A 25,836-nucleotide genomic window follows, 5' to 3' on the forward strand; every position below is an offset into this window, starting at 1 on the left:
GTAATTAGCAATTCTTTATAAAGAAATTATCTTACTTATCGAAACATTTCCTGTTACAGTAATTTTTGAATTCTGAACTTCACTCCTATTTTTGTAGCACCAGTGAACTTAGTACATATTTTATTGCCTTTATCACCATGTTAAATTTTTCATCTCCTCTTCTACAATTGAATCCCTGCAAGACACAGGCCATGTTTTATTAATAACTGAACCCTTTCTTATTGCCTAGCACCCTGCTTAATGCATAATAAATACATAATGTTCAATGAATAAGTAAATGATTACTCATATCGCTATGGATTAATTTATTACTTCAAATCTTCGAAATAATCTTACAGGGCAGGTATTTTAATTCCCATTTATAGAGAAACTAAGACTCAGGGAGGCTAAGTAAATAAGTTACCCAAAGTCCCATAGCTGGTCCAGTCTGAATCAAATGGCCCACTTCAGCACCCATGCCACCTCTGCTCGTTTCCTCAGCCAACAGTAGCTCTCCACGGCTGTGTCCTTGTGATTTGGCATTTGCCTTCAAGTTGCTGAACTCCTATCCAACCTTGTACTAGTCTTCATTTGAATGCACATTTCACTTTTGGGGAGAAGTGAAAGGGCCTCTGGAAGTAAGACCATGGGGAGGATTCAGTCTCTCGGACCTCTTCTGACAATGACTGTCCTCGCTGAGCTTGAGGAAACCTGGCATGACCCACCCTGTCATGTGGGACCTTTATCATTTCAGGACAAGGACAGCATGGAGAGAGTGGAAAGGGACTCCCACCTGTCTAGCTGGGAAGGTGGCTGGCAAAGATTGTCCAGGGATGATGAAAGGAGGTCTCTAGCAGTCTGTTCAAAGGCTGCTTGTCGTTGATTAGGAAAACCAAACTGCTATTCCCTGCTCATTATGTCCCTGTTCTGTTCTGTTCTGTTTTGTTTTCACATATCATAAACACATCCGACCGGCCTGGTCCAGCTAATGCACTGATGCTCAAAAATGTTCCTCTAACAGAGGACCCAGATTTCATCACGCTCTTTGTAGGACACCATTAAAAACTGCTCCACTGAATTTTATCATGCAAACCAGTGACAATTTTACTAAAAGGCAGTGGTACCAGGCACTAGAGATTTAAGGATATTTAACTAAACATGGAAAGTACAGAGGATATAAAATGAATATATGTCTTCTTTCTAAACTGCCACCCATCTCACTCCCTCCTCAGAGAGAAACACTGTTGACAGTTTCTTATGTATCCTTCCAGACCTGTTTCCATGTCTATATAAGCATATATGGAATATGTATATCCTTTTTCAAAAACACAATAGGGAGCTCATATTATAGATACTCTTTTGTACTTTGGTATAGCCACAAAATATATGCTGTAACATAAACTATTATTAAATGGTTTTGATGAAATAATTAATGAATTATGAAGGAATAAATAAATGAGATAGACTATATGCTTTGATATGGCCCTGAAATGATCACCAAGCTATAAACTATCCATGGGCCCTGCTCTTATTTCTTAATCGGTCCCACCTTTTGGTTTTCAAAAGGCGCCCTCCCTAGTCAGTAAAGTAGGAGCTTTTGCGAGCACTGACTTCCATCCCATCATCCAGAAAGCCCAACCAAATGGGCCTTGGAAAGAGAGGAGAAGCAGGTTTGGGTTCGTTTGTTTTTTTTGACGACCTAAGCACACAACTCTAAAACCTCACTAATTTATTTGAAATGAGCTTGAGTTACAGGATAATTCTATACAAAGATTCTCACTGAGTCTAAAAACATTTTTTTCCAATAAAGTTCAGGCCAACCTGCCTTAATTAAGGAAAAAGCAAGAGTCATAGGCTATTTATTCAAACACCTGCATATAAACTACAGATATTGTAAAGCCTTTACATCAGATTCCTATTAATTACCTTAGCAAACACCTTCTGGGCAGCTGGAACAAAGATTAACTTCATTCCAAATGATCGGTGTGAAGGAATGAAGTCTGACCACATTACTGGCTGAACAAAGCTCTCAGGCCCAAGAACCCCCACACTGCTGCTCCACTCCAGTCCCTTCATGGCAGTTTCGTATCCCAACTCCCTCACTCAGTACACGTAGAGCTGACGAGGCTACTTCACTTCTGAGCCTCGCTTTCACAATCAACACAATGGGAAGGATGATGCCTACCTTATAGGATTGTTGTGAGAATTAAACTAAACACAGCATAATAGCTCCCAATGACAGCTAGTAATACTAACATTAGCTTTTATATTTTTGCTTTCATTCTTAGAATGGGATCCCTAACCTAGCTTATCAAAATCTCTCCCCTCTGATAATGCTCTTATAATGTGTATGTGCCGATGAGTAAGAAGATATACTGTCTGTACTCTAATTGTGGGCAGGTTGAGTTTCTCTTGGTATAAACACAAGACAGCACTAGTCGTTGTTCTTTGGTTTTTTGTCTTGTGCGGACATGCTTAAGCAGTGCTAACACAGTAGGGGTTGGGTACACCCACATGTTAAATGATGCGACAGTTGACTGAGCCATACCTTGAGCTTTGAAACCCATAAAGAGCCCTAAAGTGATCTCTTAAAACCCTTGAGCTTTCCTGAGCCAACAAGTCCATCAATCACCATGCACTTTTTGAGACATGAGACCAAAGGCGAGTCTCTCCCTGACCTCCACTGTAAACAGAGAGGTACCCGCAAACCTACAAGGAGAGCTGACCAATCAAGGAGGTAAGTGCCAAAGAGTGGCACAGCTACACCCTGATGGCACAGAACATGTCACTGTAGAGCACAGGGAATTTAGAATCAGCCCTTCCCCACCACAACTTCTGTGTTTTAAGCTGAACCTGAGCTCAGTTTTAGACCTTGAGATTAGTTATTTAGGACATTGTCTTTGTCCCCAGCTAGAAAGAAACTACATTCTTTGAGGGCTTTCCCGATGGCACCTAGCACAATGTCTGGAATATCGTAGGTGCTCGATAAATGATAAATTCACACTTAAGGCTGTCAGTTATCTGATATTTTAGACCACACATGTATAAAGGATAGAGAGTGGGGGCACCTGCTCAGGACAATTTTCATGTTATTGTTACTGCTGCCTTTGGTATTTCTGTGTAGAAATAAAAGACACAAACATCTGTGTAGTCATGCTCTTTGACAGCTGACTTGTGGAGGTGGGATGGGATGGGGAAGAAAGTAGGAGGCCTCTTTGTTTAAAGGAAACTCAAAGGATTATAGGGAAAGACAGAAGTGAGTCCTGATCCAACGACTAACAGATGTGCTGCAATCACTCCTGGCTGCCGGAGACACTGAGAGCTGAAGTTTCCAGTTGGCCGCAGAACTGCCTGAATGTGACAAGGAGGGCCATTCGTTAGAGCCCCCAAACCATTGCCAGAGGCCAGTTTCAGGGTTCTTGGCTTCTCTGGGCATGCCACCTGGGCCATGAGGCCTGGAAGACTACTTCGATGGCTGCATCAATTTGGCAAAAATGAAAACGCACTGAGATATCAGACGAGCTGCTGTAAGAGGCTGTGTTTGTGATCTTCTGGCACTTGCAGCCCAGGCTGGCTGGCTTTCCAGCTTGCCCTGGCACTCGAGCCTGGCATTTCAGAAAGTTCTGGCAGCAGAACCTGGAAAATAGTACCTTAAAAAAAAAAAAAGTGGAGACAGCTAATATTGCACTGGCAAAGCTTACCTGGAGCTACCTCCATCTGTCGTTCCCTCTCTTTGTGGTTCTCCATTTTCACTTTCTCTTTAGTGGTCAGAGCCTCTGTTGTCCTGTCCATGCCCTTGTTGGGAGAGAGCTGTGGGTGGTCTTCCACTGTCTACTGGTTTATGACTTTCTCCTCCTTACAGTCTGACAGCTGAGCAAGACAGCTGATGCAATTCCCATAAGAGTTGTCAGCTAAGACTGCATTAGTGGGAAAATGGTTTAGATGTGTAGCGTGCATACCTAACTCCTTGCCACAGATGGACACAGGGCCTGTGTAGAGCAGGAGATGGCCATAACAGGGCAACAGGAGACTGGTCTTAGGTCTCCTTCTGTAGCCCACAGAGGCTGAACAGAGACAGTTGAGGGATATAGGGCCTCTGGGTATCAGTTAGGGTTCCTTAGTTGTAAGCAACAGATACCAAGTATGTTAAATTTTAAAAACAGAATTTGCTGAAAAGATACAGGATAGCTCACAAAATCAAAGAAAGGGTAAACAGATTAGCTTTAGAAGGGGCAGGAAAGGAAAGTCTTGGGATTAAAGTAACAGGGCACAAGCACATGTTAATCCCTTCAAAATATTTTTTGTTCCAGTACCAAGCTGTTCAAGATTCCTGATGAATCTGATTCACTGTGCTTGGATCAAGTGACCCAAACAAAGCCAATCAGATGGGCTCAAACTAATTGACAAACCCACCTAGACTTCATAGGGCACAGGAGAGGGCTTGTTCCCAAAGGGACATCAAGACTCCACCAGGAGAGTTAGATAACAATCAAGTGGCCAGTGGCCAAAAGCAATAGGTGTTCACAACCTTGAACCCTTTCTATTTACTCCCATGTATGCTATTACTTGCCAATAATTGATTTTACTGTGAGAAAATGGTGGAAGGGTTAAGAAAGACAAGGACAGGGCAGAGCCCAATTATTGCTGGCAAGTCAGAATGACCTTGAGAGGGGAGTCTTCTAGGTGTTTCTTACTTCCTTGAACCCCTGAATAGAGAATAGCTTTCATCTGAGCCAAAAACCTAGGACACGCTCAGATGCCTCCATTTTCCCTCCTCTTTCCCCCAAGTCACATCAGCACCAATTTCTTTCACTTTATCTCCTGAACATTTCTCATCTGTACACAGCCCTTCAGGCCTCAGGCTTGTCACCTGCCCAGGCCCAGAGCCTCCTAACCCATCTCCTTGCCTCCAGGCTGCTCCCTCCAATACTCTCCCACACTGCAGGCAGAGGGATCTCTTGAAACCCAAATCTGATCATGTCTCTCCCTCTCAGGGGTTTCTGCTGCATTTGGAAAGACTTAGCATGCTCGTGGGGCCCCTTAATATTAGTCTTTGGCTTACTTCTCCAGCCTTCTTGCAAGTTTCTCCTTTCTTCATGACTTTCACATGAAGTTTCGTGGAGCAGTATTAGTGCCTGTTGTTTGCACTGAAGAGGTGGATAAAAGAACTATCTTCCCCTACTGCCTGGATACAGAGTCTATGGACTGAATCGTGTCCCTCGAAATCCATATGTTGACATCCTAATCCCCTGTGTGACTGTATTTCGAGGCTCTTTCTCTAAAAGAGGTTAAGTGAGAACATAAGGGAAGGACTCTAATACAACAGGATTAGTGTCCTTATAAATGAGAAAAAGAGACCAGACCTTTTTCTGTGTCATGTGGGGACACAGTAAGAAGGCTGCCATCTGCAAGCCAGAAAGAGCGCCCTCATCAGAAATCCATCCTTGATCTTGGACTTCTAGCCTCCAGAATTGTGAGAAATAAATTCGTTATTTAAGTTACCCAGTCTATACTATTTGGTGATGGCAGTCTGAACTGACAAAGACAGGAATACCGTAAAATAGTCTGCATAAACACTGAAGTCTCTTTGAAGTCTTTTGTTTTATATTTTTGCATTCTGCCTCACGACAGTCTTATTTGATTTAATCTAACCATATTGTTTTAAATCACATACACAGTGAATCAGGCCACTGTGATCCACTCACTTCTCATATTCCTAACCCGTTTACCCCATCAGACCACACCAAGTGGTGGAACTGCTCTGAGAACCCGGTTCCAAAGCCCACATCAGCTATTTCCCCCTCAAGGTTTTTGCACATTTTGCTCTCTGCTGGAAAATCCTCTCCTTGATTCTCTTTTCCACTTGGTAACCCCTTTAAAGTAAAAACTCAGTTTTCATTTCCTCTCTTAAGATGATCTTGGCCTCACACCTTAGAATGGAGCTGACATTCTCCTTTGTGCACTCACTATGCCTTTGCACTTGTACAGCCTTTTCCTACACAAATGTTTATTTTTTTCGACCTCTGTGTAAATTGTAAGCTCCTTGAGGGCAGGTGTGAGGTTTGATTTATCAGCAAATCCCTAGGGCCTAACAGAGGGCCAAGCACAAAGCACATGCTTAGTAACTGTTGAAGAATGAATGAATGAATGGGTAAATTAATGACTGAGTTCATAAATCAGATTAAAGTAAAGCAGGAGTCATTTCTATGGGGTTTACTTGGGGATGGTGATAAAACATAAAATGTCACACAAAAATTGGCAGTGAAACCTCCACGGCTAGAGTGGCAGCACCAAGACAAGGAGGGGTTTGCCCCAGCAGGAACTTCCTGTCTCAAAGAGGAAAGGGTCCATATGAGAGGGCCTACCAAGGTTTCTGCAACTTGTATTGGTGAGCCTGCTTCCTAAACCCTCCCTGCCTCTCACATGGACTCCGCTTTCTGAGCTCTAACATAGTTGAGCCCTCAGTATCTTATGCTTGGATTATCACATTTATTTCTGAATTAGGACACCAGCTTAAAAGCAGCCCCCTCTTCAATCACTCTGCATATAACCTGCCGGGGTACTCATCCCACCCTGAATCCCACCCTAACCCTCTGCAAGCTCTACCAGTTTCTAGCCTCAATTTACTTCAATGGACAAAACTCTCGGCCCTTGAGGACCACACCATCGATCTTTCCACCCCATCACCTGCACACACCTCCTCATTCCCATTTCTTTGCCTCTGTTTCTGCTGTTCCTTGGCCTGGAACATCTTCTCTGAGCTGTACTTATCTTAATCTCAAATTTCTCCTGCCTAGGAAAACTTTTCTAAACACTTCAACCCACAGCCATGTTTCTTGCCTTCTTCTGAACTCCTGAAGCACTCAGTCACCACCCACTTGCTATTATTTATTTTATGTTGGCCTTGTTTCTGTGCATATACATATGTGGCTTTGGGTGGATATGCATGTGTATATCTAATCCACCACTAGAACATAAACTACCTGAAGCAGGGAGGGGTTTCTGTCTGTCTCTTTCTGGATCTTGCTCAGTACTCTGTACATGGAACTCAGTGAGAACTGACAGCAGCGGGAAAGCTAGTTGGCAGTGAACAGCTCTGTGGGGCTCTCATTGACCTCACTGGTTTTCTTTCCTTCTTCCCAGAATGCCTACTTCTATTGGTCGCTTTGCCTGGCTCCTGTCAGCTGAGGGACAATGATGTTAAAGCACAGAGGAAAAATAAGGCATTGAGAAGACCCCCAAAGAGCTTTGGTGCCCTCTCAGGAACTCCATTTCACGTGTACACATGTGCCTTCCACGCATGTACACACATATGTGCATACATATGCACTGTTGCACAGGGAGCCCACAGCTTGCGCTGGCACTAGAATGGAGCCACACCATAGGTCTCAGCTTCATCATGCCCAGATGGCTCCACTGGCAAAGTCAGACAGAACCTGATGAAAACATGCAGGTTGTCCACAGTTTCTCCTTCACAACACAATCCACAGCCACCATCATTTCCCACTGTCTCCAGCCATCCTATTGCAATCTGCCTAAAGAGAAGAAAGGGAAGTGGTTCACAGACATTGTCACTTGCTTAGCAATGTGGACCCCTCCTCTAAAGTAGCTTTCTTGTCTGCCAAACATGGTAGCCAAGACAGCTCCTGTCCTGGGACCAAATCAAAGAGGAATTAAAAAAAATTAAAATCCCTCCAGACAGCAAGACCCACAGTGCTGTGGGGCAACATCTAATTAACTTACAACCTCTGATGTCAACAGCTACCAAGGCTGGCATGGTGCATTCACAAACACATTCCAGAAGAGTCAACATGATCTGGTGTTGACACAGGCCCATAACTTGTCAGAGGCAGTAGTTTTCAATTTATGGATGCTGTAAAGCTTTGGCAATATGATTGCTACAACGTGTGGTGTGTTTTTGACAATAAGCAGGAGGTGGTGGGGTTAGGGAGTATTGGCTCCACATTTGACCATTGACTTGAGCTCATGAGAGCAAACCTGTTGTGATTTCTGCTATTGCAAAGCAACTGCAATAGTACCTCGAAACAATAAACCCCTAATGTTCTATGGTTCTTTACCAGCAAACTCTACACTTCTACATTCTACCAAAGGTACATTATTCATTCAATAAACATTGTTGCCACCTACTATGTGCCAGGTACACAGTACAGAATCAGCATAGTGGGGCTACAAGAGATGGGGGAATAAGTTCACCTCCAGGGGACTCAGTAAATGTTAGGTCTCCTTGCTTCCAGGAACCCTCCTGGAAGAACAATAATGGGAGGGAAAAAGAAACCAAAGGAGACAAATGGTGAACACAGCTGTCATCACCCTTCACTCCTATCTTCCTTAGATGTAAATGTCTATAGATGTAAGTGTGGGACTTGTTTATGTGGGCTGCTGCAATAGGAATAGTGACTTTTTCACTATCTAAAACCCAAAGATAATACTGGGCCTGATCACTGACCAAAATATCACCCAAAATATTCCTCATTTAGTATTACTTATAAACCAAGGCCAACATTTGAGGTGCTCTGAGTCTGAGGTTCAAAAGCCTAGGCAACATGGTCCCAAGCCAGTGCACAAGAGTACCTGAGGCTTTCTGTGTGTATATGCATGTGCATAGGTGTTCATATGCCTATGTGTTAGTCTGAATCTCTCCAAACAAACCCCTTATGGTACTCAAAAGCAGATGCAGCCAGGTCATCAAAAGCCATGCAACCAGCAAATATTTACTAAACACCTGCAGGGTGTCAGGCATACTGCTGAAACAGAGGAGCTAATGAAAAACTGTGTGGCTCTCAGAAGTTAGTGCATATCTGCTTTAGAGAGGAGACAGCCTCTTTAGATTCATATTCACACACTCATTTTCAGGTAATTCAAAGTAGGAAAGGCTTTTATCTTTAATGGGGCGGGGGGAGAGACAGAGGGACAGAGAGACAGAGAGATGGAAGGAGGGAGAGAAAGGTTACCGCTACTTTTATATTTTTTACCACTACTTTTAGAATGTGGAGCAATAGGAACTATCATACATTGCTGGTGGGAATGCAAAATGGTACAGATACTTTGGAAGACAGATTAGCAGTTTCTTCCAAAACTAATCATGTTCCTTGGTATTTACGTCAGAGAGTTTAAAACTTATGAGCAGACAAAGGTCTGCACAAAGATGCTTAAGGGAGCTTTACTCATATTTTGCCAAAACTCTGAAGTGACCATGATGTCCTTCAGGAGATGAATATATAAATAAACTGTGGTACATCCAGATAACAGTGCTAAAAAGAAACAAGCTATCGAACTATAAAAAGACATGGAGGAAACTTAAATGCATATTACTAAGTGAAAAAAGCCAACATGAGAAGAATACGTATTGTATGATTCTAACTACATGATATTCTAGAAAAGGCGAAACTATGGAGACAGCAAAAAGATCAGTGGTTGCCAGGGGTTTAGGGGGAGGGAGAAATGAACAGGCAAAATACAGACACTTTTTAGGACAGTGAAACTATTCTCTATGATACTATAATGGCGGGTGCATGTCATTACACATTTGTCAAAACCCAAAGAAGGGACAACACCAAGTGTGAATTCTAATGTAAACTACTGGCTTTGGTTGATAATAATATGTCAATGATGGTTCACTGACTACAACAAATATACCATTCTGGTGGGAGACATTAATGGTGGGGGAGGATGGGTGGAGAGGGGGTAGGATATGGGAACTCTATACTTTCTGCTCATATTTGCTCAGTTTTGTGAAGCTAAAATTACTTTAAAAATAATGTTTAAATAAATAAGAGAAAATAGCATACCAAGCAGTGGACACTTGAAGAAAGATGTGAGTAGATCTGATGCTTAAGTTTCTAAGCTAGGGTCCTAAAAAGTTTTCTTGGGTTCTCTGACATGTATGTATTTCACATTCTTACACTGACATTATTCCTTCTGTTGAGTATGTAGTCATGTTCAGAACTGGGATAGTGGCTCCAATGAGCCTAGACTCAGTCCCAGGATTCGGGCCATTGCTTTCAATCCAGGAGCCAGATGAGGTCTGCACAGAAGAGCTGGTGCACACAGGACCTCTCGGTGATCTGTGGCTGGGAAGAATTGTGTTGAAGAGTGAGAATGATTGACCAGGCATAGTAACATGGCTATAGCATATTAAATGAAAAAAAAGTACTTTGCAAAAGACCATAAATGGGATCATCCTAATTCAATTTGATCTTAGGTGAAAGATATACGAATTGTTAACAGCAGTTATCTCAGGATGACAAGTTAATGTGTGACTTTTATGTTCTACTTTGTGTATCTCTATGTTATAATTTTTTTTTTACAATAGATATGTGTTATTTTTAAATCAAAGGTAAGAAAGAAAATGTGAGAGAGGATGATCATCCATCAACAGAGTTGCCATTTGAGGGTTTGAGTTTATCAAAATAATGACCAGCAGGAAAATCATCCTTCATCTGATCCAGAGCAAGCTTCTGAAGCACTGGAGTACATTTGGGTTAAAATGAAAATTGTGCACATGAGAACATAAACACGGGTTTTTTTAAGTCATAGCAGTAATGATTCTCCCAGTTTGTGTCCACATCCAGATCAAAAGAGTGCCAAATATTTGAACATGGTAGGTTTTCCCATCAATACTCAACCTCTTCATGCATTGAAAGAAAAGGCTCCCTCCAAAGCTATAAAGGGTGCAAATGGTAGTTGTCTGCAGCCCTGAAACATATACAAAAAGAGTAACTGAAGTGAGGGGCCCGAGTGAGAGTAGGGAAGTGGGAAGAGAAGACAGAAATTAAATAAACATGAACCACAGCCAGGGATCAAAACTTAACACTTTCTACTTGATGTGCTGGCTCTTCTAGGAGCCTGTTAACACTTCATAACTTAACTGACACCACACAAGAAACAATTCCACAGGGGAAACACACAACAATCCACACACCCAAAAGAGATCATAGTCTCTGCAGCAGAAAAGACAATTCTTTCAAGAAGGGCTCAGCAATAAAGAAGAGAAAATGGAGGCATTTCTTTAATGTCCCTCAACATTCCTGGGTGTGTTTTGTCTGCTCAAATCCTCGGTTTCCTAGGAATCCACATTTTTGTATTTCAGCAAAGGGCTCTTGTTTGACATGTGAGATAGTGGGTTTCCAGATTCCATCTCGGGGGCTAAATGAGAACTTGAGGATGGGCTGAAAGTTCCTACCAAGTCCTGCTGGATTTGCTAATATGGTGAGAAATATCCTGAGTCAAGGTCGCTACTGAGGTCAGGGAATCAGGTGAAGGTTAAATCCTGCAAAGTCAAGTAGGTGTCATTCCCATCCTAAGCCTTTTTTTTTTTTTTTAACAACTAGAGCTTAAAAATTCTCAGAGGTCATTTGAACTGGCAGAGATCTCATCAGCGGTTAGAGAAGTAATGTTAGGGTTAAGTATGTGTTTAATAATGTTTTTATCATGTATGAATAACACTGATATTCACATCTCCTTTATCCTTCACAACAAAGCTATATGATAAGTAATATTGGTCACTCTCATTTTACATGTAGAAACTGAGCCTCAGGGAAAATGACTTGCCTAGGTAAGCTAGTAAGTGACAGAGCTAGGAAATGAACCAAGATCTTCTCACGTGGCACTCTGTCCACACTGCCTAACCTACGGCAGTTGGCACAGTACTAATATCCTATAGCTACAAAGAAATTTCCAAGCAGGACTTGGAATGAGAGCCTGGACAGTCTGAAAGTCTTTTCAGGACAGGGATCTGAAGGGCTGGTGTGTGGAAGACCCATCACATATGGTGAATGAAGGAAGAAAAAGGGTCAGGAAGACTTGGGGCACCCAGTGAGACTCAGTGCCAGCTCATAGACTGATGGCTTTGGATGAATCAACGTCCCTCCTCACGATGGACTCCATCAGAAGGTAGAACAATGAAACTTCTTAGAGCACCTCCAAGAGCAAATGTGGCACAGTGACTGCAGCTGTGGGCATACATGAACCTCCCTCCACACCATTTGGGGGTTTCAAAAGCCACCTCGGATCACTTATAAGGTCAGGGCATAGGGTCTGGCTTGAAGAGGTAGAAAGGGAGGAGAAAGACAAGCCATTGAAGATTGAAGCATGTGATATTTAAATTACTTTTATATTTAAGTATAGGTTCATACCTGTTTTTTAACATCAATCTATAGTGGGCAACTTTCTAAATCAGAAAATATATAGCTCTATATCTTCATAGTCATTAGCTGTATTGTTCTCTGCAATATACGAGAATACAATTATTTAACTGACACCCTCCCAATGGTTACATATACTGCTTCCCACTTTTTTGCTACTATAACCATGCTTCTATGAACATCCTTGCAAAGACAATTTCTGAACTTAATAAAGAGGATCAGATGGTCAGAAGAATAAAGGTAACTTTCAACTTAGAGAGGAAGGTCAGAGGCGGCTTTATGGCGCATATCAAATTTGAGTTGGACTTGATGATTAAGTAGAGAATATAAGATGAGGAAGGGGAAAAAGGCAATCCGAGTAGAAGACTAACCTAGACCAAATGTACAGAAGTGGGAAAGCATGGGGAAAGAGAACAATGTGTAATGAGATTGGAACACAGAGAGGATGGAGCAGAGGGGCTGGAAATAAGATTCCTAAGTAGGTTTGAGCAAGACGGAAGAGGACTTTAACTGCCAGGCCAAGGAACCTATTATTGTAGATCAACAAGATGGTTTCATGTTGACTCATTTATCTTAGAGATCATCTATCCAGGCTTCAGTACTCAATAGGTAACTCAAAGTCAATTTTCCTGTTACTGGTTGTAAATGGAAAAGACTGTCTGTGATTCCAGACTGGAAGATTGGAAAAGAAAATTCAGACTCAGAAGTTCAGCGACATGTAGGAAAGAAATTTGCATGGACTTGTCACACAGTAACTACAATAAAAGCTAACTATTGTTAGTATGAACAATCAAAAGAGGTCATTTTTAAATTCTGGGACTCTGCAGTTAGAAACTTGAGCTTTTTTCATGTTGATTTTGTTCTATCTGAATTTGTGTTTTTAGTTTCCAATAAAGTTGCATGAGAAAGCAAGCTTGCTTCAAGCAGAAAAAAAGAAAAAGCCCACACATCCAGGCAGCTACAGGGTTTCAGACTGCTTTCTCTCTTTAGTATTTGAACTCTCACCATCTGACCATTAAATGCACTCCAGTCTAAACTGGCCTACATTTTTTTTTCTGTTTGGAGTTTATATTAGAAATTAAGATTTACTGCATTTGCAGACCATTTTTAGCCTTTTTCTGCAGAAAAGTAGAGGCAATAGAGACCCACTTGTCCAATGTGTCATTTTAAACACTGGGCAAGCAGAGGGTGGCAGCTTTATTTATCACCACACGCTTGCTGGAATGCTGGTAAATGGAACTGCCTGCTCTGGCAAGTACACAGGGAATAAGCACAGCAGTGAGGCTGGGTTTTTACAGCAGCTCTGTGATCTTGAATTATGAAAGGATTAGACAAGGCTTGAGAGAAAGGAGGCTCTGTTGTTTTTCTTCCCTCTTTTGTGAAGATTTGAGGGCGAGGAAAAGCCTAGAATAAGGATAATAAAAAAAAGTCCACCAGATGATGCTCATCGGAAAATGGGTTGGGAGATTTCTGATTTATTCCCTCTGGTTATTTGCCAAGTCAGAAATCATGATGCAAATAATGACTTTTCTCTCTGGAGTGATGAATCCATTAGCCCTGCTGGAGCCCTGAGGCACTTGCTTTCACCGTCAACCTTAAGGGCCATACGATATTCCATTTCCATGACTTTGAGAGTTGAAGCCCATGTCTGCTTAATGTTATTGGTAAGTGAACTGTATTTTCTGGAGCTGCTTATCTTTTCTCTTTGCTGCTAAATCATGTCAAATCCAACTGATTGCAAGCTGACATCATTTGGATAGCTTCTTCACTAAAGAAGCTATGGATACCACAAGTCCCATCTCTAGGCCAATTCATTCTCTCAGTCTGCTTAACCTGTAGACCACGCCTCCCAGCTCCCACTCTGCTCATTCCATTATCCTAAGGCATGTGCCTGACACACGCCATCTTCCCAGAAACCTTATTCAAAGGCCTTAGGATAATCTTGGGCTCTTCTTGCAGATCCAACCTCCCCCTAATTCTCCATCCTCATTGGCAGTCACCAAACTCCTTGAATAGGTCATGTTCTGATTTCTGGTCCTCTGCAAAGGCTGGTATTTTGGAAAGAAATACTCATGTGTCTCAGTCATCAAGAGCTGTCATAATAAAGTACCACAGACTGGGTAGCTCAAACAACAGAAATTTATTTCTCATAGTTCTAGAGGCTGGAAGTCTCCAGATCTGGGTGCCATCATGTCAAGGTCTGATGAGGACTCTCTTCTTGGCTTGTAGATGGCTGCCTTCTCACTGTCCTCACAAAGTGGAAAGAAATTCTTTCTCATTTTATAAGGACACATCTCTTCATGAGGACCCCACCTTAATGACCTCTTCGAACTACCTTCCAAAGGCCCCATCTCCAAATACCATCACATGTGGGTTAAGGCTTCAACTTATGAATTTTGGGGGGGGATACAAACATTCAGTTCATAAGACCATCCTACCATCTAATACGCTTTGCTTCAGATCTTGACTTAAATGCTATGTCTGCTGGGAGTGTTTTCTGAAATGCCCAAGGCTATGTTCTCTCATGACATCCCATGTTTACTTGGTACTTAACACACTGTACTGCAACTATTGATATATCTATATGTCTTCTCCTACTAGCTTGAACTCTTCGAGGGCAGGAACTGTGTGTTATTCATGATGAATCGCTACTACTCAATCTAATACCACACATATAGTTAAGTATTTAAATGCCTGTTGCCTGACTGCATTACTCAGGGTAATGTTAACTGTTTCAACAACAAAAACAACAAAATTTTTTTTCTCGTCTATGTGCCAGAAGTTTATTTCTTGTACATGTAATATTCCAGTGCAGTTGTTCTACAAGGTGATTCAGGGACCCAGGTTCCTTCCATCTGATGGTTCTAACAGGTCCTAGGGCTTTAGAGTCCTATTCCAGTTAGCAGATGGGAAAGAAAGAAATGACTAACCTACTGCCTAATCACTTCTGCCTAGAAGTGACATGCACCTCTTTCAATCATATTCTATTGATAAGAACTGTACCCAGTTAGATAAAAGGGGTGAGAGGACCGGGGGGAGCGGGCTGAGAAATATGATCCCTACAAGGCAGCTGCTTCCAAACAACTACTCCTTAGTATGAATTGAATGAATGAATGAAATCGAAGACACAGTACAGTGTAAAGAACACAGGAATGTTAGGACCGAGACGGAAACCATATTAAATCACTCATTGTCCTGATTTTACAGGAGAAGCAAAAGGTCCAGAGCAGGTAAATGGCTGGCCCCAAATCACTGTGGAGGAAGACCTGGGGTTTCAATTCAAGTGATCCTGGTTATTGTCCTGGTTTTTTGAATGAAAAAGTCACACACACACACACACTCCACAAATCTCTCTGAACCTCAGTTTTATATCAAATGCTCCCTAATATCCAGCCCTGCAAACAGGCCACTACCAAGATCTTGGAGGTCCATTCTGAGAATGGTACAGTTCAGGTCCCTGGGATCACATGTTTGGTTTCTCCAAAAAAACAAAATTTGATACATCATTCAGTTTTATCTGCACATTGTCTGATCAGACACCATCCTTCAATGAAATGAACCATACTGTGAAGGTGTTTAGAATCAGACAGATAAAACACTGTCCTTGCCATATTTTCCTTTTTTAAAAAATCTATATCCCTTGGGAAGAATGTCTACTTCCTGAGAATGGCAAAAGGGTGGCATAAAAATATTGTTTTGGAAGTCAACAGCAAAGCACTCCCTAGATTCAACTTGGCATGGGAGGCCTCCCCACCCTCCCCTAGCCCCACTACTGCCATTTCACACAATCTACCTTCCATTCCAAATCTGGAGCACCCAGCTATAAAGCAAAAAAGGAATAGCAAGCTATCTAAAGAGTCTAAATTGTTCTTAATTTTTCATGGAATAAAGCAACCAGTTACTGTGGCTTTTGACCTCCAGGGGTAGGATTAGATGATTTTCCACATGGTTTATTGTGAAAGGTTTTATTGCGCATTCATCTCACAGATCTCTCAACAATTTAATTGGTATAAAAATAACTAACATATGTGGCAGGTTTTAAAACTGTCCATCCACCAAACGAATCTGCTTCTCATATGGCCACCCGGAGCTGACAGCTTTTCTTCCACACACCTCCCTAAGGTTCTAAGTGAAAGGGTTAGTCACCCTGACGAGCTATAATGAATGTGGCTCCCAGGAGAGATAAGATAGACTCTCTGCTTCTACAAACCTCAGAGGTACATCTTGGTTACCATTTTTCTTTTTCTATACTGGTGGAAGTTTTGTTTGTTTGTTTTTCTTATTTGGGAGGTGAGTTTTTAATGCCATTTCTCTGTGAGCCACAAAAAGTTTGCAGCCCTACATTCCATAAAGGTAGAATGAACTAACAGGGTCATGGTCACCATCTCAGTGGGCTAGTCTGATTCTCATACTCTTCCATGTGTTTTCATTTGTAAGCCACCAACATTACTAACCTATCTGTTAAAAACAGAGGTAGAGAATCTATCATTATCTACTAGATGCAATGTAATTATTTCCTTGGCAGGAAGTCACTGTCTTTGCACTCTATTAACTAGAAATAACAATACTTAAAAATCATATATAGATGAACTTCTCTTATATGACAGATGTTACTTGTCACAGCGAGGCTGCCTACTGAGAAATCTTTTGAGGTCTAGTTAATTAAAGCCTCCTCCATAGACCCAACGACTAGGTGTGATTTTTCCCTTCACCTCTTTTTGTCACTTGTCATAACGTCCCCTAGCTATTCCTGGGGGACCCAAAAGGCAGCTTCATAGGGGTCTGAGGACCGGCCTGTTAACAGCAGTACCCTATCCTTCTTTAGTAGTGGTTCCTCCTCCAGCTGCCTACAACCCAGAAGGGGATACTGCCCTTCAGAAGAATGCCATTACCTGCCCCAAGTGCCAGCAAGATTTCTTGTGCCCCAGATACCAGAAGGAAGCTGGCGAATGTAAGGAAAAGCTTCCTCCTTCCCCTCAGAGCTTTCCCTTGTCACCTGGCTCGGGAATTTCCATCTAGGCCCAGTGAAATCTCTCTTAGGCAGCTCCATCAACTTCTGATTTTCACTCCTCTTTCTACAGTAGCTCAAAATTAATCCAAAGGACCATAGAAGGTCCCTCCATTCTTCATCCTCCTGGTTCAACTGGTACTTTTGACCCCCATCTCTCTCCCCTTTAGTAACAGCAGAAGGGAAGAAAACATTTTAGGAGCTTGTAGCAGAATTCACCTGGTGGAGACTTGACTCTTGTTTACTAAAACATTTTGATAAGCTACTTCAGCTGTAGCAAGATGGTTCTTAGGACGATGGGCTGGATGTGACAAGAAGTTTTATAAAGTGAGAAATTTTGAGATTCCAGGAGCAGTACTGGAGGAAGAGGGGACCTGAGAAAAGGAATAAGCTAGGGGAAATGAGAAGAGGTAATGGTTAGGGATGGCCCAGCAAGAGAGCAGAAAATCTACAGCTCAAAGAGAAAAGGAGTGAGAAATTTCCAGTGCATGATACGACAGATGGACTTTTCAGAACAGGAACAGCTAGTCTTTTCAGTATAAAAGTTTTTTATTTTAACATGGACACCAGCCTCATATTAAATGGAGCTAAATTTAATTCATTTTAAGAAATTAGTTATAGTTTTAAAAATAATGAAGATCATTATTAATGAATGAAGGTCATTTTAATTAGTTCAATATATCAAAATAAGTTGTATATACAGGTACCCAAATGAACTGAAGTTCTTTTTCACGCACAGCTACACGTTGCACCTGGGATATGTTTTTACTGTTTCTCTAACACAGTTATTCACACACACACGCACACACACACTTCCCCAATGTTACTTCTACTCAGTACCTGGTGGAACTGGCATTTGGGAGAGAGTAAGGAAATGAGTATATTCCATACTTGTATACCTATGAGATCTACAGAGGGATTATTCAATAGGAAGTGATATGTACAAGAAGTGAAAAAGTCACTGGGAAATGAAAATATCTGGGTATTAAATATTGAGGTGGAATGCCCAGTTAAATTTGAATTTCAGATAAACAAAAACTGTTAACTATATGTCCCAAATATACTTCTTTTTAGATGTTCTGTAGTTTTATTTGCAAAAGCTGGCAAACCTAGAGTAGAGAGTAGTGAAAGATGTTAGCAGTAAAATACATTTTAAATGTCATAAAAGAGCATGATTTGGATACAGTGAATGTCTGGGTTAAATAATACTGTACATTTTCAGAGGTACTGTATTTAGAATCAGGCTCAAGACCCTTCACAAACTTGTATCAGATCATTTTTCAGACTATGAAAGACATATTATAAATATACTCTTTCAAAATCAACACTAGCTATGAGACCTTAAGGAGTTCCTAACACTACTGTCTTACTGATTTTCTAAGAAGAAAAAAAATAGCTATTCTTATCTTTAAATTTATAGAGGTATTAATTACTAAAAAGGCAAATGAATAGCTTCCCCCTCAACTCTCTACAGGGTTAACAGGATGAAATGCAGCCTGGGGACCCCTACCTAACAAAGACTGAAATTCTCGCCAGGCCAGCTTAGTCACCATATAATCAAGTTGGGGCCCTTTCCCCACTCTCCTACTACCTGGCTTTATCAGGCAATAACAATAATATTCTTAAAATGTACAAATTTTATTTTCTAAAAGATCTGAGCCATCCATAGAAACAAAGTGAAACAGGAAAATTTTTTCAATGAAAAAAAGGTTATTACAAATGTGCTTAATAAAATACAAAGTAAATGTACTTAATAAAGTGAAATGTGGGAACCTGTTTCATTTTTATCAAAGCTAGATTTATTGCTTTGGTTTATTGGTTTATGTTCTCAGCACTTAATTTAATCTCTAAATGATATGACAAAGGAAAGTAGATGGGTCGGCTGTGTGTTGGACTATACCACCCGGGGGCCGTGATCTCAGTATTAACTAACCTTGGCCTGTGCCAGCACCCCACCCCTCAAACAAACATTCAAAAAAATCTTTCCCACTTACTTCCAACTTTGTCAGAATGAACTTTCTATAAACATACCTTGTGCTTTTTTTTAACGTTTGTACTGAAATTCTACCTTGCTCTCTCTCAGATCTGCTGGCTTAAATCCTACCCATCTGTTAAGGCTCCTCTATGGTATAACCCCACTTCTCTATCCTGTCGGCTCTCAGTGGGGGCTGCACTACTCTAAGGGAGCATTTTGAATATTTGTGGGGATGTTTTTCTGGTGTTGTCATGACCTAGCACACACACATAGTAACTACATACCATTTTACTATAAAGCATTTTCCTTTTATTTCTTCTTTATATTACAATAGAGGCATTAGGTTGATTTTTAAAAATTAGGTATGAATGGGAACATAAAGGGCCGAAAATAACTATGACACTTCACATCTGCAAAAGGAAAGTACAGATGGGATACTTGCCCTACTACATTTAGATTTATAATAGAGCTATGGAAATTAAGATAATGCTGCATTGGTCCAAAACTTTATAAACTGCAATGGATTAGAATGGAGAGCCCAGAAATAGCCTTGTGCATATATGGAACTCCGCATATTGCAGAGGAGGCATGTCAATCAAGGTGGACTGAGAGATTGTTTAACAAATGGAGCTGAGGAAAAATGGTTATCCATTTGGAAAAAAAATTCAACTGAATCTCTACCTTACATCATATTCAAAAATTAACTCTAGATAAATTAAAATTTTAAGTGCAGAACAAAATTTTTTAAAATATATGTTAACATAACCTGGCCATGAATTGAGAAAATGCTTTTTAAAACAAACATTTACTATTTCAAAATAGTAAAGAGGGCCTTACAAAATATTTGTTATGAACAGCAGGAGCAAGATATCTGATAGGGTTGCAAACCACTGCTCTAGCCAGATGAGGGCATTTAAACTCTGAACCTCTATGTCACAAGGCACTGCACATATTATCTGGGTTATGATTTTTTTTAAATGTATTTGTAATATCTCCCCTGGACTGTAAGTTTCTTGAAGGTTCTGGATTCTCCACAATGCACAGTGCTTTGAGAAGAGTAAGCACCCAATAATTTCTGAATAAACAAAATACAATATTTGAGTTGGTGCTTTTGTTTCTTGGAAAAGAAGGTTTAATGAAGACACTAATTTATGCCAGATAATTGCCCCTGCACATTCTGGAGTTTACCAGGTACTCAGGAATACAATATCCGAAGTGTTAAAGAATATCTACACCTGGATGGCAAATGTTTAACTCAGTAATTTTCTCCCAAGGAATCTCAATAGCTCCATTTATGTAATACTAATACTTAAAATCTATTAAGTACCTACTATAGACCAGATGCTTTGTATTGTCTTGGACAAAGAATTAGTGTGGTTCCTGTTTTACTAATAAGGCAACTGCAATTCAGGGAGGTTAAGAACCTCTTCCATGGCTACATTTTGGTGATGACGGATGTATTTGACTTCCGAGAAAATTTTTACTCATCTAGCTACTCTCAAATACATTATGCCACAGGACACTTTCATGTCCTGACCATTTTTTTATTTGTTTTTTTGTTTGTGTTTCTAGGTCCTTTACAGATAAAATGCAAGGTCTGCAAAGTTACATTTACTAAGGTCAGAGAAGGACAAATCCATCTCTAAAGGTAAAAGAAACAGAAAAGGCAAAGAAACCCTCCATAGCAATCCAGAAGAAAACTACTGATATGCTTATTTAAAAATGTTATTAGGTAAGGCCTGGTTAGTACTTGGATGGGATACCACCTATGAAGACCAGGTGCTGTAGGTGTAAAAAAAAAAAAAAAAAAAAAACAAATAAAAAAAAAAATAAGGGATTGTAAACTGACAAGGTCCCTACAATCTGTGAGGTCAACCAAGAGCTGCCTCACTTAAAAAGTAAAATAAGAAAATAATAAAAATGTTATTAGATTCTCACTAGGAGAAAGTGACTAAATCAAATGAAGTTTCTGTATCAACCTCAAATTCTAATACCATTTATGGTTCAGTTTCAAGACATTCCCATACATTTGGGTAGCAAGAGTCATTAGGGCGAATGACATCCTACATATCTGAGACAGAAACTCTGACTTAGAAAGAGAATACACTGGAAGTTCTATTTTGTACAAGGATCTTGTGACCTCCTGGGAGAAATGGTGAAGTGCATTTAAAGGCTTAATGAAGTCCCCTGAGTAAAACAAAAGAGGAGATAAAGTACCTTGAAGTCTCTGGAAGTGTCCCAGGAAGAGATGAGGGGAAGCCATTTAAAAATACTGATGCAGATCCGGGAGAAAGATGGTGATGGCAGAAACCAGAGTATAGTGGTAGAAATTGGAGAGAAACATACGGAGTTGAAATCTTTCAGCGGCAGAATTGTCAGAACTTGATTCACTGGATGTGGAGAATGTGGGAGCAGGAAGTTTGAAAGACAGGCCTGGTTTCTGAGTTGGTCCCTCAGCTCATCAGCTCAGGCCCTGAGAGTATGTTCCATAACTCTCCACAGTTATAAGAAAGCCTTAAAAAACAGTATAGTACTTTTCAGACAGTTGAATGGCCTATCATCAAAGACTTCATGAGTCACTCTCTGATGGAAAAACAGTTTGGAGGCTTTGCAAGCCAGAAAATATGTTCAGAGACTGATGATTCTTTCAGGAATATCATTTTCTGACCACAGACTTCAAAGACCTTTCCCATCCAATTTATTATTTTCATGAAATAATAAACAAAAACAAGCATACACAGGATAATCTGACTATGAAAGGTACCACTCTAGAAAGAAAGAAGTGATACTTTAAATCATTTTTTACCTTGTGGAAATGAGAGCAGTGAAAAACATTCCAATGAGGAGATTTGGGCAACAACTCTATCAGTGTACTCAACACCACACACTGTGGGCAATAAATTTTTCAATGGCAACACCCACAACTGTGTCTTCTCTGCTAATTCCTTTTTATAAACCAGAATGTTGTGTTCTGCCTAATAAATTAGTTTGAATAATAACACCATAAACCTTGAAATAGAAAATATTTCATCAAAAGCAGGAAAAATCAAGAAGGAAATATATTCCTATATAAAATATTAATAGAGCTGTAACTACCAGAGAAAAAAGATCAAGCTCTCAATGAAGTTAAATTTCTTACCATCTAAGCATAAATATTCTTAAATGTTGATTCGGTATACAGTCTTCTCGAAAAGTCAAAAAACTAAACAGATACTCCTATCAATGAACCACATTACAAATTTGGCACTAATTTATTCTTTTCTCCCCTTTTTCCGGGGGAAGGGAGGAAGTTGGAGGGGGGAAGGTGAGAGGTAGTGGAAAGAGGGTCAGTTCTATCATCATCAATGGACACACAGGGACAAGTAAGATGTTTTACCACAGCTGTGGTTGAAATACTTAGACAATGTTTACCAAAAATATGTGGTTATTTTTACAAGAAAAATAAGAAACAGTAATTTCCAATTAGTTTTAAAAGAGAACGACAACTACACATGAGATTTGACCATCTCACATTTTGGGCAGGCAGAAACATGAGCATGTTAAGAACCAAACATCAAATTCCTAGTTTTATACATTTTGCTTGAATGGAATTCTTCTACATGGTAAACGTGCCTCCACTTACACAGCAAAATCCACCTGAGTTCAACACCATTTTCCCAAAGCCTAATTCCTTTCAATAAGGCACTATATCATTTTCTGGCAACCACTAAATGATTCCTTATTTCTAGGAATGGTACGATACACTTACTTTTTGATATAAGCTCTAGCTTTTCAAGATTCTGTTGGAAACAAAATGATCCTTATGACATTTTGTAATATTCTACGCCATTTATTGCTTTCCAGAATTTCTATCATTAATTAAACGGCCCTCTTTCACCATCTCTCCAGCCCACTCCCCCCAAAAAAAATCTATTCCCCAAATGCCTAAAAGAGACTAAATAAAAGTCAGCCTATCACAGCAGCAGCGATGGTCATGCCAATTTCACAGTGTGATTTGTGCACTCATTTCATTTTGAAAATGACCCTGCCCTCCATCTGTCTAAGCCGAATGTCCTGCTTTTTCGAGCCAGGCCTAGGGAGCAGCAGCACATAAAATAGAAGGAGACACAGATCGGCCTCCTTCCTGCTCCCCTCAGAGCCATCTTCACAGATAAATACTGACATAAAGAGAGGAACCTCAACTCATGCCTTTGAGGAAGAGCAGATAGTCCTATTTTTCATACATTTTCAAGAAGCCATTTGAAGGTAGATACTTTCATGATGCAAATACAATTCTGAGAAACAAAGAGACAGACTAAAGACATAAAAGGCAATCTCCCAATTCCACGTTCTGTCATCTTACCTTGATTTAACAGCAACTTATCCGACACATATGGATTTAAAATACATAAGGATTTTAAAATATTGAGCCTTTTGGATAATTATATTTCTAAGAGGTAAATGTCAATTAGGCAGGCATAAAAAAAGACACCTATTTCCTAATTACTGAGCAGCACTAGCCAGCATCCCTTAAACCATGTACCTCTTTATGATGAAAATCAAAAAGGGCTGCAGACAGAGACAGGGTTGGAAGGAGCCTCAGAGTACGGTGATAGTAGTCTTCCTTAGCTGCTTTCTCTGGGGATCTTGAGTGGCTTAGAGCTCCATTCAATCCCTTTGAAATAGGTGCAGTTTGTCTCTTTCTTGGTATTTCAGCGGAAGGTTCCTTGTTCAGTTCCATCCTAAAGAACACAGCTTCGGCAAACTCCTCAGCAAGGGAGAAGAATGTATAAATACACGAAGTCAGTCACCTAATATTTAGCATTCAGAGGATTTATTAAAGTCTCTTTTTTTCAATAACAGGTGACTAGGAACTATATCACCTCCCACTAGTCACTTCCTAACATCTGCTCACAGCTGTAACTTGGGCCAGGAAGTTCAAATACTACTGCCCAAATCAAGTTGATTGGTTTGTTTAATGGGAAAATAACAACCAAAAAAGCAAAACACTAGTATCCTCTCAAGTGTTACACAGATTGAATTAATTCATCAGTCAATATTTCCTAATGAACTCACCTTTTGGATATCATGGCTCAGCTACTTCTTTTCTCCATCTCTAATATGCAAAATACAGGGTGATTATTAACATGAGATAACATATGTGAATAGTCTAATTGCCACGTAATGTGCTTGATGTTGGCTCCAAAATTTATATATAGAAAAGATTTACTGGCAGCAATACTATCAAAGTGGCAGATAAGGGATCTGTATTAAAGTCTTTAATTATATAGCAAAGATAGGCGTTTACTTGAACTATGCTTATCTTGGGTTGTTGAGAAGCTAATGAAAAGCTTGGAAGACTATGAAAGACAACCCCCACATGCCGGGCCTCCAGCAGAGGTACTGCATATAGCAAATATTCATAAATTATAGCTACTTTTACATTCTTGAAAACTACATTTTTACCCCTACCTCACTGGGACAAGCCAATTTTATCTTTTCAGATCTTGGCTATTTCTCTAATGCTTGAGTGAAAAACTGTATTCATCTCCCCCAAATCCTACAGTCTCCAGATCAGTCTAAACTATGTTTCTTATTAATCCAATATAATTTTATAAGATAATTAAGTCTCTAGGTTTTCACTGCCCTATGATGGGCACTATTAAATTTTCAAAAATTTATACAAAAATAGCTCTAAGTAGCAACACAGAATCTAGATCATGTATTCCAAATACATGACAAAGGAACAATCAAAAAAATCCAGAATGGTTTCTTGTACAGTCCAGCAAATCTTCACAGAGATCTTCAAACTAAGACCCAGGGGCGGGGGGAATTAAAGTATAGGCAATTCTGAAAATTTTAACTGACAGAAAATCCTATTTTTATCATCTCAGTGATATCCCAAAATATTATTAAAGTTTGACAAGTTCAGGTTTGGTATCTCTCTCCCTCTCTGTCACACACACATCACAGACTGGCTAATTAAGTAGACCTAGAGAGTTTGTTATAAGAGAAACAGTGCATAGCAAAAGGAGCACTTTTGGTCGTTCTACCCCCGCCCCCATCCCAACATTTGGAAAAGACGAGATCATAGATTTCTCTACTGTTTCTAATTGGTAGTGAAAGCTGGAGGATCAAGGCGAGCTATAGGGCCAAGTTTAATCCGTTGTTATGGAAAAGTCAGGGCGTGAAACACTTGGAACTAAAACCAAACCTCCCCCAGTACTAGAAAATATTCACAGTACTCTTTTCAGTTGTTAATCTTCGGAAACAACAATATCCAGGATCAAGGTCGGTGCATTATTCTGTTCTTCTAAAGTGTGCCTTCAGGGAGGCCCGAAACAGAACCTACACTAATTCCGGGAGAAACCATGGGACATTCTGACTTTTCCATTCTCGTTGCTTTCACTAAAACAACGGAGAACACACCATTCGTATGCTGAACCACACCATTTGTATGCTGCACACAGTGCATAAGGCTTAAAAAACACAGAATGTAAACCTTTCTCCACGCGCCAGGAACCGAGGTGACGCAACAAGCATCCAACAACCCTCACCTACAATGGAAACAGACATCCACGAAAGTCTCATTTTCAGACCACCGAGGGTCGGTCCCACAGAGACTACGCCTCCCAGCATGCAGCGCGGACACGTACCCAGCGGCGGCGCGGTTTAACCGGTGCATGCCGGGAAGTGCAGTTTCTGTGTCTGAACTACTTGAAGTAGGTTCT

The 25,836-nt window shown here is 40.4% G+C and overlaps 1 long non-coding RNA gene across 9 annotated transcripts; it reads right to left on the reverse strand.

The window, feature by feature from the left end:
* LOC118613682 lies at nt 1-25,820 on the reverse strand. 9 transcript variants are annotated; one of them, XR_004955682.1, is made up of 5 exons: nt 25,663-25,806; nt 24,182-24,221; nt 23,649-23,873; nt 9,789-10,070; nt 1-3,629 (listed from the first exon to the last, which is right to left on the reverse strand). It is a non-coding gene; the product is annotated as an uncharacterized LOC118613682 (long non-coding RNA). The 9 variants fall into 9 exon arrangements; XR_004955687.1 differs by lacking the exon at nt 1-3,629 and having other exon boundaries at nt 8,151-10,070; nt 23,649-23,870; nt 25,667-25,804; XR_004955685.1 differs by lacking the exon at nt 1-3,629 and having other exon boundaries at nt 8,151-10,070; nt 25,667-25,804.
* Nucleotides 25,821-25,836: the final 16 nt, after the last annotated feature.

Source organism: Rousettus aegyptiacus, unplaced genomic scaffold (assembly GCF_014176215.1).
Source record: "Rousettus aegyptiacus isolate mRouAeg1 unplaced genomic scaffold, mRouAeg1.p scaffold_m13_p_2, whole genome shotgun sequence".
NCBI lineage: Eukaryota > Metazoa > Chordata > Mammalia > Chiroptera > Pteropodidae > Rousettus > Rousettus aegyptiacus.